This window comes from Littorina saxatilis, linkage group LG16, assembly GCF_037325665.1.
Source record: "Littorina saxatilis isolate snail1 linkage group LG16, US_GU_Lsax_2.0, whole genome shotgun sequence".
NCBI lineage: Eukaryota > Metazoa > Mollusca > Gastropoda > Littorinimorpha > Littorinidae > Littorina > Littorina saxatilis.
The window spans coordinates 12,512,956-12,526,778 of record NC_090260.1 but is presented as its reverse complement, the minus strand read 5'-3'; positions in this window follow the sequence as shown (position 1 = coordinate 12,526,778).

The following is a 13,823-nucleotide window of genomic DNA, read 5'->3' as shown; positions in this document are numbered from 1 at the left end:
GGATAGCCCCACCTGTGCTTTCATCTGTCTGTGTACAAATACTTTTGTTTCTTGTGGGCTCTGTCCTTTTCAACATAGACGGGCCTGCCTGGACACCCACAGACCTATATGAAATACTGGTCTGGGTGGGTGTTGACTTTGTTGCAGGTCTTTGACTGACTGCTGCCGCAAAACTTTTCTGGAAGGAAAAAACATTCGTTTTTTCAACCTCCTTCCTGGCGTCTGAGAAAGACATCTTTTTCTCCGTTTTTGTTTTTTGAATGGCCTGTTCAAACTTGTATTTTGGACATTCTCTGGAGGACGGGGAATGGTTTCCCTTACAGTTTGTGCAGGTGGGTGGTGATGTGCAGGGACCTTCGTGAGGATCTCCGCCACACCTCTCGCACACTGCCTTCTGTTTACATCCAGCCTTTGAATGTCCAAATCTTTGGCATTGGAAACATCTCATTGGTGATGGAATATACAGAGTCACTCTTATTTGAACAAATCCCACTTTGATTTTCTTAGGGATGGTTGGGGTACAAAAAGTGACGAAAAGGGTGTTGGTGGGTACTCTGATATCGCCCTTCCTGATCAACACCCGGTACACATCAATGACACCTTGATCCTTTAGACCTTCTTTTATTTCAGCCTCACTGAGGCCCTCCAGCTCTCGGCATCGGATGACTCCTTTGCTGGTGTTCAGGCCTCTGTGAGGACTGACCTTGACCGGTCTATCAACAAATTTCTGACCATTCAGACGGAGAAGACCATCTGATGCCTTTTTTGAAGGACATTCAATCAGTAGAGAACCATTACGAAGTCTCTTAATGTTGTCTATCGTTGATGATACTCCTGCAATAACCTTCTGTATCGCAAAAGGCGAAAGTTTGGAGATGGGCTGTGCCTCATCTGCTGTCTCAACAACAATGAAACGGGGCCAGGCCTCGCTGATGTTGTTCTTTGTTGCTCTGACTCGGACTTCATCGTCAGAGTCAGAGTCAACACAGTATCTTCGTTTGTTTCTGTTTCGGGTGCTTGAAAAAAAAGAAGAAAAAGAAGAGGTGGCCATGTTTGGGGCCTTTATCTTCGTCGCATCTGATCCCCACCCACCACGGAGCCCAACAAGGGGACGCTTAGGTGGAGCGGTTATCCAACTCCAGAGCGCCAAGGATACAGATGGATATACGCAGCGATAAGAGGAAACATATGGTATCTATCTGTAATAGGAGATTTAACTCTTTCCAAGCGGAAACGGGTTAGGTAACAACTTGGCATAATGTTCGTCAACTCTTTCCAAGCGGAAACGGATTAGGTAACAACTTGGCATAGTGTTTGTCCCGACTACCGCCGCCCCCTCCTACCGCCGCTTGCTCCTTTAGCCAAAGGTCCGATGCAATATGCTCAAGACATATACCCAGACTTGACCAGCCGATTGATTGAAGCGGGTAAGCCTTTTTCAACCTCCTGTCTTAGATAAAGACTGGGCCAAAATGATGTGTTGGCGCTACAAAGTCGCAACTAAGTAAACCCCTCAATCATCAGGTCACCAGCCCAAACCGGTACAGGTCGCAGCGCACGGCAAACACGCTGGGTCTTAAGAAGACCACAGAGAAATAAGGATGTGGAAAAGAAGACTTTTGGGAAGTGAAATAAAGGTGACGGATCCAGTCAGGTAGAAATAAGACAAGAAAGGAATCAGAAAACTGCAGGGAATAGTAGGGAGAGTTTTTTGGAGGGAAATATAGGTGAAAGGACTGGTAAGGCAGAAATAAGACAAAAGAAGAGAAGTAAAGGGGTGGGGTAGCTTGGTTGAAACACTCCCGCCGCGTGAAGGCGACCCCATGGGAGCGTAGCGGATGGCGAGGCTTTGGGCTTGTGTGTTTTTGTTTTGTTTTTTGGTTTTTAAGGCAACTGTCACTGACTTATTGTGGGTTTCTGACAATGATTGATGTGTAGGTAATTGAAATTGTAGTTATTAAGCATGTGGGGTCCTGATTTGGCCTTCGTGGTCCGCGGGACCCGTAAAGCAAAATTAAAATGAAACGAAATTATATGTGTCAAAGTAGCATTCTATATTTTCTCTCTTCGATCTTTTGCTGGTTGCTTTGACTTCTGGGTGCTCATTCAGCTGTATTTTTTCCAACTGAGCTATCCAGGCGGACAGTATACAGGCACACAGTACACTAACATCCAGTACTTCACTACAGGCACACAGTACACCATACACAACACTCCACTACAGGCACACAGTACATGTACACTAATAGACAGTACTACACTATAGGCACACAGTACACTCATACACAACACTACACTACACACACACAGCACATTCATCCACAACTCATTCTTCCTTCCAAAATCAAGAATTCAATACATGTACCAGTTTACCATATCATTTCTGATCACATTTCATCAGACATTTCTATAGTTAAAATTAATAAAATTTAGTTTAGAGCCTCGCTAATTTAAGATTAATAAAATTTAAATTAAAAACTTGTGTGACCATGGTTATATTATTATTAATTATTATTATTATACTACATGATTTTTTGAAATTTTACAGAAAACGCAGTATTTTTACTCCAAAGATGATTATATTTGACACAGTAACATAAAACATATTTTTTTACTTTTAGGAGCAAATTCACACAAAAAAGCATATTTAGTGTGTGTACACGTGTAACGGATGACACAGGACCAAAAGCAATCAACATATTACATTATTAATATATTATGACATTTCTAGCACATGACATCACCAGCACAAAGGTTCAAAGCAACAGCTAATAATAAAATACACACACACACTTTGTGAGGTACTTCCTGTCAGCTCATGAATATTCATTATGCATAATACCCCATTATGATGGTGTAATACTTGCAAATTTTTTCAGAAGCTATTACATTAATATTGCTTTTATCCAGACCCACAGCATCTCATTTGTCAGTAAAAGAAACCATTTCAGACATTTAAGCCCAACTGTTCGAAATAAGTGGTAATTATCAAGTACCTCACAGTGGTAGTGATTTTAGGGCAGGGCAAAAGTACCCCACAGATGTAGGTAGACGAGTATGTGTGTGTGTGTGTGTGTGTGTGTGTGTGTGTGTGTGTGTGTGTGTGTGTGTGTCGGTTCTGTTTTTAAACTACAGTTATAAGAAAATGATGGACATTCAACCTAACAATAATTTTTTTTATTAATCGTCAAAAAGGCAAACCCACGTTTGTTTTATCTTTTTACATTTGCGAAAACAATTTTCGTGATGTGTGCTACTGGAACTAAAATAATTGATTCACTGCGCAACAAATACTTCAGTTCCTATTCTTAACAATAGTGTCAGTTCTCGCTGTTGGTTGGTTTTTGGGGTTTAATGTCTCTTCAGCAGTGTAACATATTCAGGATAGCCTCAATGTCAATGAATCAGCTGCGCAGTGTGGAAAAAAGGTACGTGAGGTAAATAGTCGACGAAAGCAATGACATTTTTATGGAAAGGAACGTTTTTCCCAGTGTGTCATTCAGCAAGATCGAGTTCCACTGTTGGTGAGTAAAGTAGAATGGAAATAGCCACCGCCATTTGACATGTTTCGGTTGTAAGTAAACATTTTTCTCATGTTTTGTGATTGGAATGAAAACCTCATCGCTTCGCGATTCGGTTTCCATTCAATCACAAAACATGAGAAAAATGTTTACTTACAACCTCAACATGTCAAATGGCGGTGGCTATTGCCTAATTCACCATCCCACACACCACAGAGAAACAACACACAAACCAACATTAGAAGCCTCCCCCTCACACAACAGAATAGGAACATTCAAAACAGAAAAACCCCATATGCAAGGCTACCATCCCACACACAATATGCTCCTCCACAGAAAAGACAAGAAAAAACCCAGACAAGTCTTACTGCAGGAACTGCAAGTAAAGTAACAGGTCAAAGAAAACAAAAGGATGTCAAATCCAGTGACACATCTGAGGGTCTGGAAGTTCTTAAAAATATGGAAAAGAGAGCTGCCGATTCAGCAGAAAAGGCAGCAGAAAAGGCAACAAAAAATTCACTTTTCTTTAAAATGATGGCAGAGATGGTGTCAGGTCTCCCCGACTCTGCTCAAGATGATCTTCATCTAAGAATTCACCAGATGGTGGCAGATGATTGGTTGGTTTTTGGGGTTTAATGTCTCTTCAGCAGATGGTGGCAGATGAAAAAAAAAAAAAAAAAAAAAAAAAATGCTTATTCTGAGATACAGAATCAAACCTTGTTTATTTTTTAAAATGTATGCATTAAAGTTACTCTGAAGTCAAAGAGAAAAAAAGAGTGTGTTCTATGCGTGTACATGTATTACACATTTTCTAGATGTTGACCCAGCCAGGCTTATCTGTTTGCACATTGACAAAGTATATATTTGCAAGCAACATGACACACAAATGCAAACATTAGGTAAATGTTTTGCCTTTTTTGTGGAGAAAAAAACCCTCACAGATCTCATGATTTGTATTTCATTTCAATTGGCAATAAGCAATTGAATTGCTGCTTATTGTTGTTCTGTGTTAATATTGGATGACATGCACATTTATGTCACAATTCTGGTGTAGGTTGTTGTTTAAAGTTTAGTGTACTTTACAAGTCTTGATGCATGTGGGTCACACATTTTTAATTATATTAATGCATTATTTTCTGTTATAACTACCTACCTACCTCTGCTTTTTGGACAGAAACATGACTTGTAACTATTTTCACTAATGTGTGTACTATGATTATAGTGAATGTTTACCAAGTTTGATCAGTCCCCTTGATGACAATTACCTGATTACATGACAGACCTACACAGTGTGTTGATGCCTTTGCTTTGCAGATAAAAACAAATCAATTGTTTGTCCATATATCATTATCATTGTTTGTTGATGTTTTTCTTTGTTCATTGATAAGTCCAAATAATCTTGTGGCAAGATCTGTTTTACTGCTACAAAATTTGAACAATTATTAATATTGATTTGTGCAATATAATTTAATATAAGTATGAAATTCTTGTCATCTGCTTGCTATGTATTCTGATTTGGAGGGATACATTTATAAAACAGATATTTTGCAAAATGCATAACCAAATTCATCTCTTTATTTGTTAGAAATTGATTAATGAAGAGTTGTACATTAAAATTTGCTGAACAAGTCACCTTGTTTGAGTTTTATGAGAAAAAAAATCTTTATCATACAGTTTTTAAAGTCCAGTAAATTTACCATCCATGTGATTTTCTGAAACTTACCTGCTTCTACAGTTGAACCCCCTTTGAAGACCCCCTATTTAGACTTCTGCCTTTTTAAGATCCTCTTTCTAGGACTTTCTGATAATTCTGTCCGGGAACACTTATATTTGAGTGGCAAAAAGCAGGAGTGAAGTCCATAAAACGTCCATGAAGGACTTTCCGGAGCACGTGCTTCAGTGTCTCAACTCCGAAGCTATGCATGTAAAACCACCAAAGTGCAAACAGTTTTCCTGCTTCTGTCCACTTTCTTGGAGTCGAGACTTCGTTTGGAGTGAGGCACATTTGTTTAGGGCGAGTTCATTTTTGACTCACATGCATAGCAAAAGTGAGTTTATGTACTGACCCTAGTTGTCCGTCCGTCTGTCTGTCTGTAAAAAAACTTCAATGTGTTGTTTACGTCCATGCCACATTAGGTGGGGATAGGTTTAATAGTGTCCGAGAAAAGTCTAACGTTAATCTCTCATGCAATATCTGTTTGGGTGGTATAACTTCAAGGTAAAGGTAAAGATGACCCCTTTCAACACTGCATTTTTGATCATTGGCCTATGACAGTGTAAAAGAGAATGACACAGAAAGCCAAGACTGTGACATCACAACTAGTGGTGACATCACTTCCTTTCAGTGATGACATCACTTCCTTTTCACTGACCGCTCCCTCTAAACTCACACAAATATCAGACCCTATTGCTACGATGAAAACACAATAGCGTTTATATAGCTATTTTGACATTAAATTCTGTGTTAAAATCATGTTTTTGTCAGCATCAAGTACCAGAATGGTCCATGTCGTTGATTGCAGACGACGGTTCCCTTTCCGCATGAAGCCACGGAAATAACCGAACATTGAAAAACCCACGGACATGTATTACGGAGAAAACTCAAGATAACCGGATGTTTAGCATTACGTCAATATGCCAGGAATCATATGACGTCATGACGACTATCATGCTTGCCTACGTATATTGTATGTTCGAAAGTCTGACTTCTGTTGGGAATTCGCGTGGTGAAGACTGCGGTAAATCTGTAGATGATAAGAGAACAAGGATTGTCTCAGAAGAAACGACGAAATGTTTCAGACCGGTAACTTCATTTCAACATTATTGCACTATACAATGGACGTTCTATGTGACAGGAGAGTTTGCTGATTTTGTGTTAAACATTGGAGAGATCGATCGTCTGCTAGAATCAGAGATAGGTCGCTTCAGATTGCAGCTTCTGGAAATTTGCAAGGTTTGTTGCCTGTTAAAGAACTGGATTTTACACGTTGGTTGGTTGGTTGGTTTTTGGGGTTTAATGTCTCTTCAGCAGATGCTAGCTGCTATTCGAGACCGATGCAGTTATTTTCTTTTCCCTTCATATGGCAAGTTCTACGTTTCAGACTATTTACATTCAAATCTATCACTGTAAAAGAAGGTTCTAAAAATTAATAATTTTCACTTCTGGTACTTTAAATCTTGTAAAAAATCTTGATCTCTTTTAAAAAGTTAAAAATCTTGTCCGGGGGAACATCCCGGAATAAAACCTTCAGTGTTTCCGCATTGTAGTGTTTGTCTCGAAATTCTTGAACGTCTACACATTTTGTGAGAACATGTTCTAATGTCCATGGTTCGTCACATCCAAAACAGTATGGTGGATCTTCACCTTTCAGCAGATACGAATGTGTAATGTGACTGTGCCCAATGTGTAAGCGACAGAGAACTGTCTCTTCTTTCCTGTTGAGGCGACATTGGGGTAGGCTGTCCGACAGCTGGGGGACGATCTTATGAAGTTTATTTTCTTCACATTCGTCCCATTCACTCTGCCATAAGTACTTTATGTACATGTTGGTGCGAGTTCTGAAATCTGAATGCTTTGTGTGTTTGTCAGTGATAAGTCTTTCTCTGGCTTCTTTAGCAGCTTGATCAGCTGCAGAGTTGCCTCTAATTCCAACATGGGATGGCACCCATGCAAACACAATCCTTTTGCCTTCTTCAATCAGAGATGCATGTAGCTCTTGGATTTCGACCAACAGTGGGTGATCTAGCTGAGTTCTCTTCACGGCGGTAAGAGCCGATAGGGAATCCGACAGAATCAGGAAGTCTTTCTTTTTTGACTGATATACCTGTTTCAGAGCTAGCTGTAAAGCTTTCAACTCTGCAGAAAATACAGAACTGTCATCCGGAAGACGGGCCGAAAAGGCCCTATCGAGTTTAGGACCAGTGACAGAAGCTGATGCCACTTTACTTTCAGCTTTGGACCCATCAGTGTATATTCGTTGATGGGAAGGAAACTCGGTACAGAACTGGCTAAAACACTGTTTAAAAATCAAATCATTTGTCTCTGACTTCTTTAACCTTGTCAGATCGAGTCGAACAACTGGATGGATTTTACACGTAATGTATGTCATGTACAGTAAGCAACAACAAAAACACACACAAAGCAAATGGCATCGTCTGTCGACTAGTCACAAAAACAAACCTGGCGAGGTATGCGTATACTTTATACACGTGGAAGACACCGGAACAATGCGTCTTTGTTATTGACAATATGCTTTTGGACATTGAGAAAAATGGCCGACTTCCGTAGCATTATGCTTTGATGATCGGATGAGACCATCCAATCACAGCCCCCGAATTCCTACACGTGTTCATCAGAATAGGTAGCTATATTACTTCTTATCATCACTGCCGCCCTCCCCCTCTATCCGCCTTGCCTCCGATACGCATTCTTTCAACTTACATACTTAAAATCGATTATTTCACGTCACTCTGTAACAGCGCTCCCCAAAGTGCGCGTCCCTGCGTCCTATACGCACTTGAAGCCGAAATCACGTAGGTACTAACAAATTCATGGATAGGGTCCTGGGACGCACTAAATTTCCACTATCGTGCCTACCGTTAGTACTCTTTTCAGACTGTAGTCGTCGGTCAAGTATAGTGCAAGCACACATGCCAATTTCACGCCAAAAAGATATGTATTAAACAAGCTATAGTCGAAGTGCCCTCTTCGAATATTCTGATGAAAAAAGACACTTCATACCACACTATTCGTGAACACAATGCGTTATATGAACACAGAGGGTTTGGAGACCATGAAGTCTTGGGACCCTCTAAAACTCCAAGTATTTCGTTTGTTTGTTTGCCTAACGCCCAGCCGACCACGAAGGGCCATATCAGGGCGGTGCTGCTTTGACATATAACGTGCGCCACACACAAGACAGAAGTCGCAGCACAGGCTTCATGTCTCACCCAGTCACATTATTCTGACACCGGACCAACCAGTAACTCCAAGTACCATGGACCCTCCAAACATTAAAAGTAGTTTTAAAAGGCGACAGATTCAGATTTTGTTTGTTTGTTTGTTTTTTTGCTTAACGCCCAGCCGACCACGAAGAGCCATATCAGGGCGGTGCTGCTTTGACATATAACGTGCGCCACACACAAGACAGAAGTCGCAGCACAGGCTTCATGTCTCACCCAGTCACATTATTCTGACACCGGACCAACCAGTCCTAGCACTAACCCCATAATGCCAGACGCCAGGCAGAGCAGCCACTAGATTGCCAATTTAAAAGTCTTAGGTATGACCCGGCCGGGGTTCGAACCCACGACCTCCCGATCACGGGGCGGACGCCTTACCACTAGGCCAACCGTGCCGGTGTCAGATTCAGATGCAGTGTGGTTGTTTCATACACGTGCACAATAGTCTAACGATGAGCTTGAGAGCTTGCCACCACTAAGGCCAAACAAAAATATATGTTGGTTTAGGGTAACATGATCAAAACAATCAGGATCGGTTGGTCGGCTTTTTATTTTTTATTTTTTTAATTTTTAGTCTCAGTATGGTTCGCAAAATGTGCCAGAGTTGTGTTTTTTTAGAAACGAGAGCTTGGTGCACTGTTCGAAATATGCTGCATGCATACACCCATTTCATTAACTTCTTGACAGCCACGCAATCATCTTTTGTCCATGTTACTGCTTTACGATCAGCCTTGGATGGATGTCTCAAGTCAGTTTGGAAGATCACAGGAGGAAGTCCAAAGGAGAAAACTTTGCGACAGAAACGAATCTCTGAACTGGCAGCACATGTGCTCATACATATCAAGTGCCCCTGCCTTTTCCCTCTATGGGGAATACAAGTCTCTGACCAGTCACAAGGAACGAGTGAAAATGTCACTCAAAATACAAAGACACATCTTACTTCTCATTGCAATGCAAAACGCAAAACGCACTGGGTCGTTTGTTGACCTCACCTTGAAGGAATTTAAGGAAGCTGAAAAGAAAGGCGATGGTTTCGTGGTCTTCATTGCGGAGGGCAAAACCTTCAGGACATCGGGCTCAGCAAACTGCTATTTCTCAGAAGGTGAATTCTTTCTTTATTTGGTGTTCAACGTCGTTTTCAACCACGAAGGCTCAGAAGGTGAATGCAGGCTCATAGAAAGGTTTGTTTGTTTGTTTGTTTGTTTGTTTGCTTAACGCCCAGCCGACCACGAAGGGCCATATCAGGGCGGTGCTGCTTTGACATTTAACGTGCGCCACACACAAGACAGAAGTCGCAGCACAGGCTTCATGTCTCACCCAGTCACATTATTCTGACACCGGACCAACCAGTCCTAGCACTAACTCCATAATGCCAGACGCCAGGCGGAGCAGCCACTAGATTGCCAATTTTAAAGTCTTAGGTATGACCCAGCCGGGGTTCGAACCCACGACCTCCCGCTCACTGGGCGGACGCCTTACCACTAGGCCACCGTGTTGCGGTGCCATGTGGAAGGAGAATCTGTGTGAGATATATCAAACGCCAACTGGATGCAGCATGGAAGGAGTTTGGTGAAGAGATCAACGAAGACACCGGAGACATCCCATGCAGATTGATACGGAAAAAAAGGCTACAAAAGAAAACATGGCCTGACATTGGACCATCGGGAAGCAACAGCAGACAGTCATTACGATGTCTCGACTGGAACCATGATTACTGTATCATTCCGTGAAATTGTTAACCGTCTTTTACAAGATGAAGGTCTGCAACAAGATGAGGATTCATCCGAGTCTGATGGTTCAGATGGTGAGGCAATTGCTCCCTCCAAGGAGTTTAAATCGAGCACCACATCAAATGAGAACAAATCCACTGCATCAAAGCCAATCCCGAAGCCTCGAAGTCAAACAACAAAGTCCAACTTCGGACACCCGTCTGTCTTTTCAGACCAAGACTCCTTGAGAGTTAAAACTGCTTGTAAATCTCTCATACTGCAAGGAAATAAGAAACACATCACTGTGACAAGGGCAGGAATCATTAGAGCCATTAAAGAAGCCGGCCCAAACCTCAGATTTATTGACCAGATACACCACCAATCAACTTTCAACAAAAGTAAGAACTGAAGTGAAAAAGGTGGAAAAATACAAAGCTTAGACATCTACAACTTTTGGATGTTACACTACACAAGTGTGTTCTGAACCAGCTATGACACTAAAATGGCAGTGTTGATTGTCTAAACAGATCAGTAATACACTCTTTAATGTGAACTCCTTAATCTAAGCACCAGCACCCTCATTAATTTCACGGATGATGAGGAACAACATGCCTGACCAAGGCCAGACTGGGCAAAATACCGCTTCACCAAGATGGTCAAGAGTAATTGTAAGTGACTTTCAATCTGTATGATCTAGTTCAGCTGTTTCTTATCAATCTGAATAACTATCTTTGAGACTAATATATTTGATTTTGATTGTGAATACCTGATAGCTCCATTTATATATCTAATGTTTTGTTGTTTGTTTGCTTAACGCCCAGCCGACCACGAAGGGCCATATCAGGGCGGTGCTGCTTTGACATATAACGTGTGCCACACACAAGACAGAAGTCGCAGCACAGGCTTCATGTCTCACCCAGTCACATTATTCTGACACCGGACCAACCAGTCCTAGCACTAACCCCATAATGCCAGACGCCAGGCTGAGCAGCCACTAGATTGCCAATTTTAAAGTCTTAGGTATGACCCGGCCGGGGTTCGAACCCACGACCTCACGATCATGGGGCGGACGCCTTACCACTAGGCCAACCGTGCCGGTAAATCAAATCTCTGGTAAATGAATAGATGTGAAAAAGTATCTTTGCGCAGATTTTTTTTTTTTCATCAGCAAATTATTTCCTTTACAAAACCGATTAATCAGAACTGACACATCGCCAAGTACTGCAAATTATTGGTTACCCACATGTGGGCGTGGCTGGAAGATCGGCAGCTGACGTCACAAGTGCCTATGAGGCTGCTATCAAACATTTTGGTGAGACGGCTGAACAGGTTGTAATTTGGGTGGACAATTGTACAGCCTACAATAAGAACTGGATGCTGTTTTTAATTCTAGCTCTCCTTGTAAACTCAGACAAAACAACTGTCAAGGAAGTCGAACTTCGATTCTTGGAGAAAGGTCACACATTCATGGCTGCAGATTCTGACCACGCCGCAGTGCAGAAGTCCATGTCGCACACACATGTCCTGAACAACTTCCAGGACTTGATCGACACCATAGAGTAAGCATCAGCCATCTCCCCAAAAGTTCATGAAATGGGATGCAAGGATTTCAGAGACTGGGACAACGCTGTGTCGCTAAAGATAGAAGCACGTGAAACACAGGCCACTGCTGAGCACTGTGGGGATGGTCCAGTTGAGTTAGTTGTTGCTTTTTGGGTCCAGCGGACCATATAGGCCAAATCAGGATGGTCCAGTTCTTTCTTTATTTGGTGTTTAACGTCGTTTTTAACAACGAAGGTTATATCGCGACGAGGAAAGGGTAGGAGATGGGATAGAGCCACTTGTTAATTGTTTCTTGTTCACAAAAGCACTAATCAAAAACTTTTGTTTGTTTGCTTAACGCCCAGCCGACCACGAAGGGCCACATCAGGGTTGGTTGGTTGGTTTTTGGAGTTTAATGTCTCTTCAGCAGATGCTAGCTGCTATTCGAGACCGATGCAGTTATTTTCTTTTCCCTTCATATGTGGCAAGTTCTACGTTTCAGACTATTTACATTCAAATCTATCACTGTAAAAGAAGGTTCTAAAAATTAATCATTTTCACTTCTGGTACTTTAAATCTTGTAAAAAATCTTGATCTCTTTTAAAAAGTTAAAAATCTTGTCCGGGGGAACATCCCGGAGGGCCATATCAGGGCGGTGCTGCTTTGACATATAACGTGCGCCACACACAAGACAGAAGTCACAGCACAGGCTTCATGTCTCACCCAGTCACATTATTCTGACACCAGACCAACAAGTCCTAGCACTAACCCCATAATGCGCCAGACGCCAGGCGGAGCAGCCACTTGATTGCCAATTTTAAAATCTTTATATTATGACCCGGCCGGGGTTTGAACCTACGTCCTCCCGATCACGGGGCGGACGCCTTACCACTAGGCCACTGTGCCGGTTTCAATTGTTAGTTAGTTAGCTGTTGCTTTTCGGGTCCAGCGGACTTAACATTTCTTACATACTGCTTGACTAAAATCCTAAATGAACTATTTATTTGTGCTTTCTTTATAATTTTAGGGCTCCAAGGGATACATACGAGGGGATAAGGTTCTAAAAACTGCAGCAGATAGTGTGTCACCTTCCCTACAGCACAGCGACAGAATCAGGAGCACCAAACTCTATTGCGACAATGTCGCAGATTCCAGATATGACTTCGGCTGAGAGGGAGAATCTTGCATCCTATTTGGGACATCCTCTGCAGGTGCACCCCCACCACTATAAGCCCCCTTTGAGGACCTTGCAGACGGCCAAACTCCGTGCCAGAAAAAGTCCAGAAGCGTTTTTACTTCAAATCTCTGCCCTCATCAGCGGGGGGGCGTGGCAACATGGCGCCGAGCATGACGTGACTGAATGTCGATGGCAGAGTTTTGCAGAATTTCATTGAATTTAGTGACGGCGGACTAAACATTTTCTGGCCAGAACTTCTGTAAGTAGTGCATCTCTCAAAAAACGACTAAAATGATATCGCTAGACTTATGGCGTGCGAGAATTGGACTGTTTGGAGGTGGTTCGGCAAACCGGTCTATGACAGATATGGCGACCGAGGTGTCAGAGACAGTAGGCTTAGGGACAGGTGATGTCTTGATTTTCTACTTCAGTCTATGGTTCTTGGTAGCTGTAGGGTTTTGTCTTGGAAACACTATAGTAGCCTCAGTGAAAGTACCCCCTTGCAGCCAAGATATTTGTTGTGGTACTGGAATTTTGACTGAAAACAAAACATTCTTCGATGTGCCAGTACACGGTCGGTGACGTCATGATGTGGCAGGCTTGGCAGTCAGCGGTGTTGAACATTCCTAACGGACTGCTAATGTCAGTGAACTGCTTTCTCCTTGTGCTGTGGTGCATACGACAAAACTGTGAATCGCCTACCCCCAAAACCATTATCGCATTGCTTCTGCAGTTAGCTGGCGATGTGGAGTCCAACCCTGGACCACCCCCCACGATGGAAAACGGCAACGACAGCCAAAACAAAAAAAACACGGTGAGTAACGAAGACATTTTGTCGGACATCCGCGCAATGATCAGAGAACAGTCAGTGATGCCATCTCCCCAAAAGTTTATGAAATGGGATACAAGGAT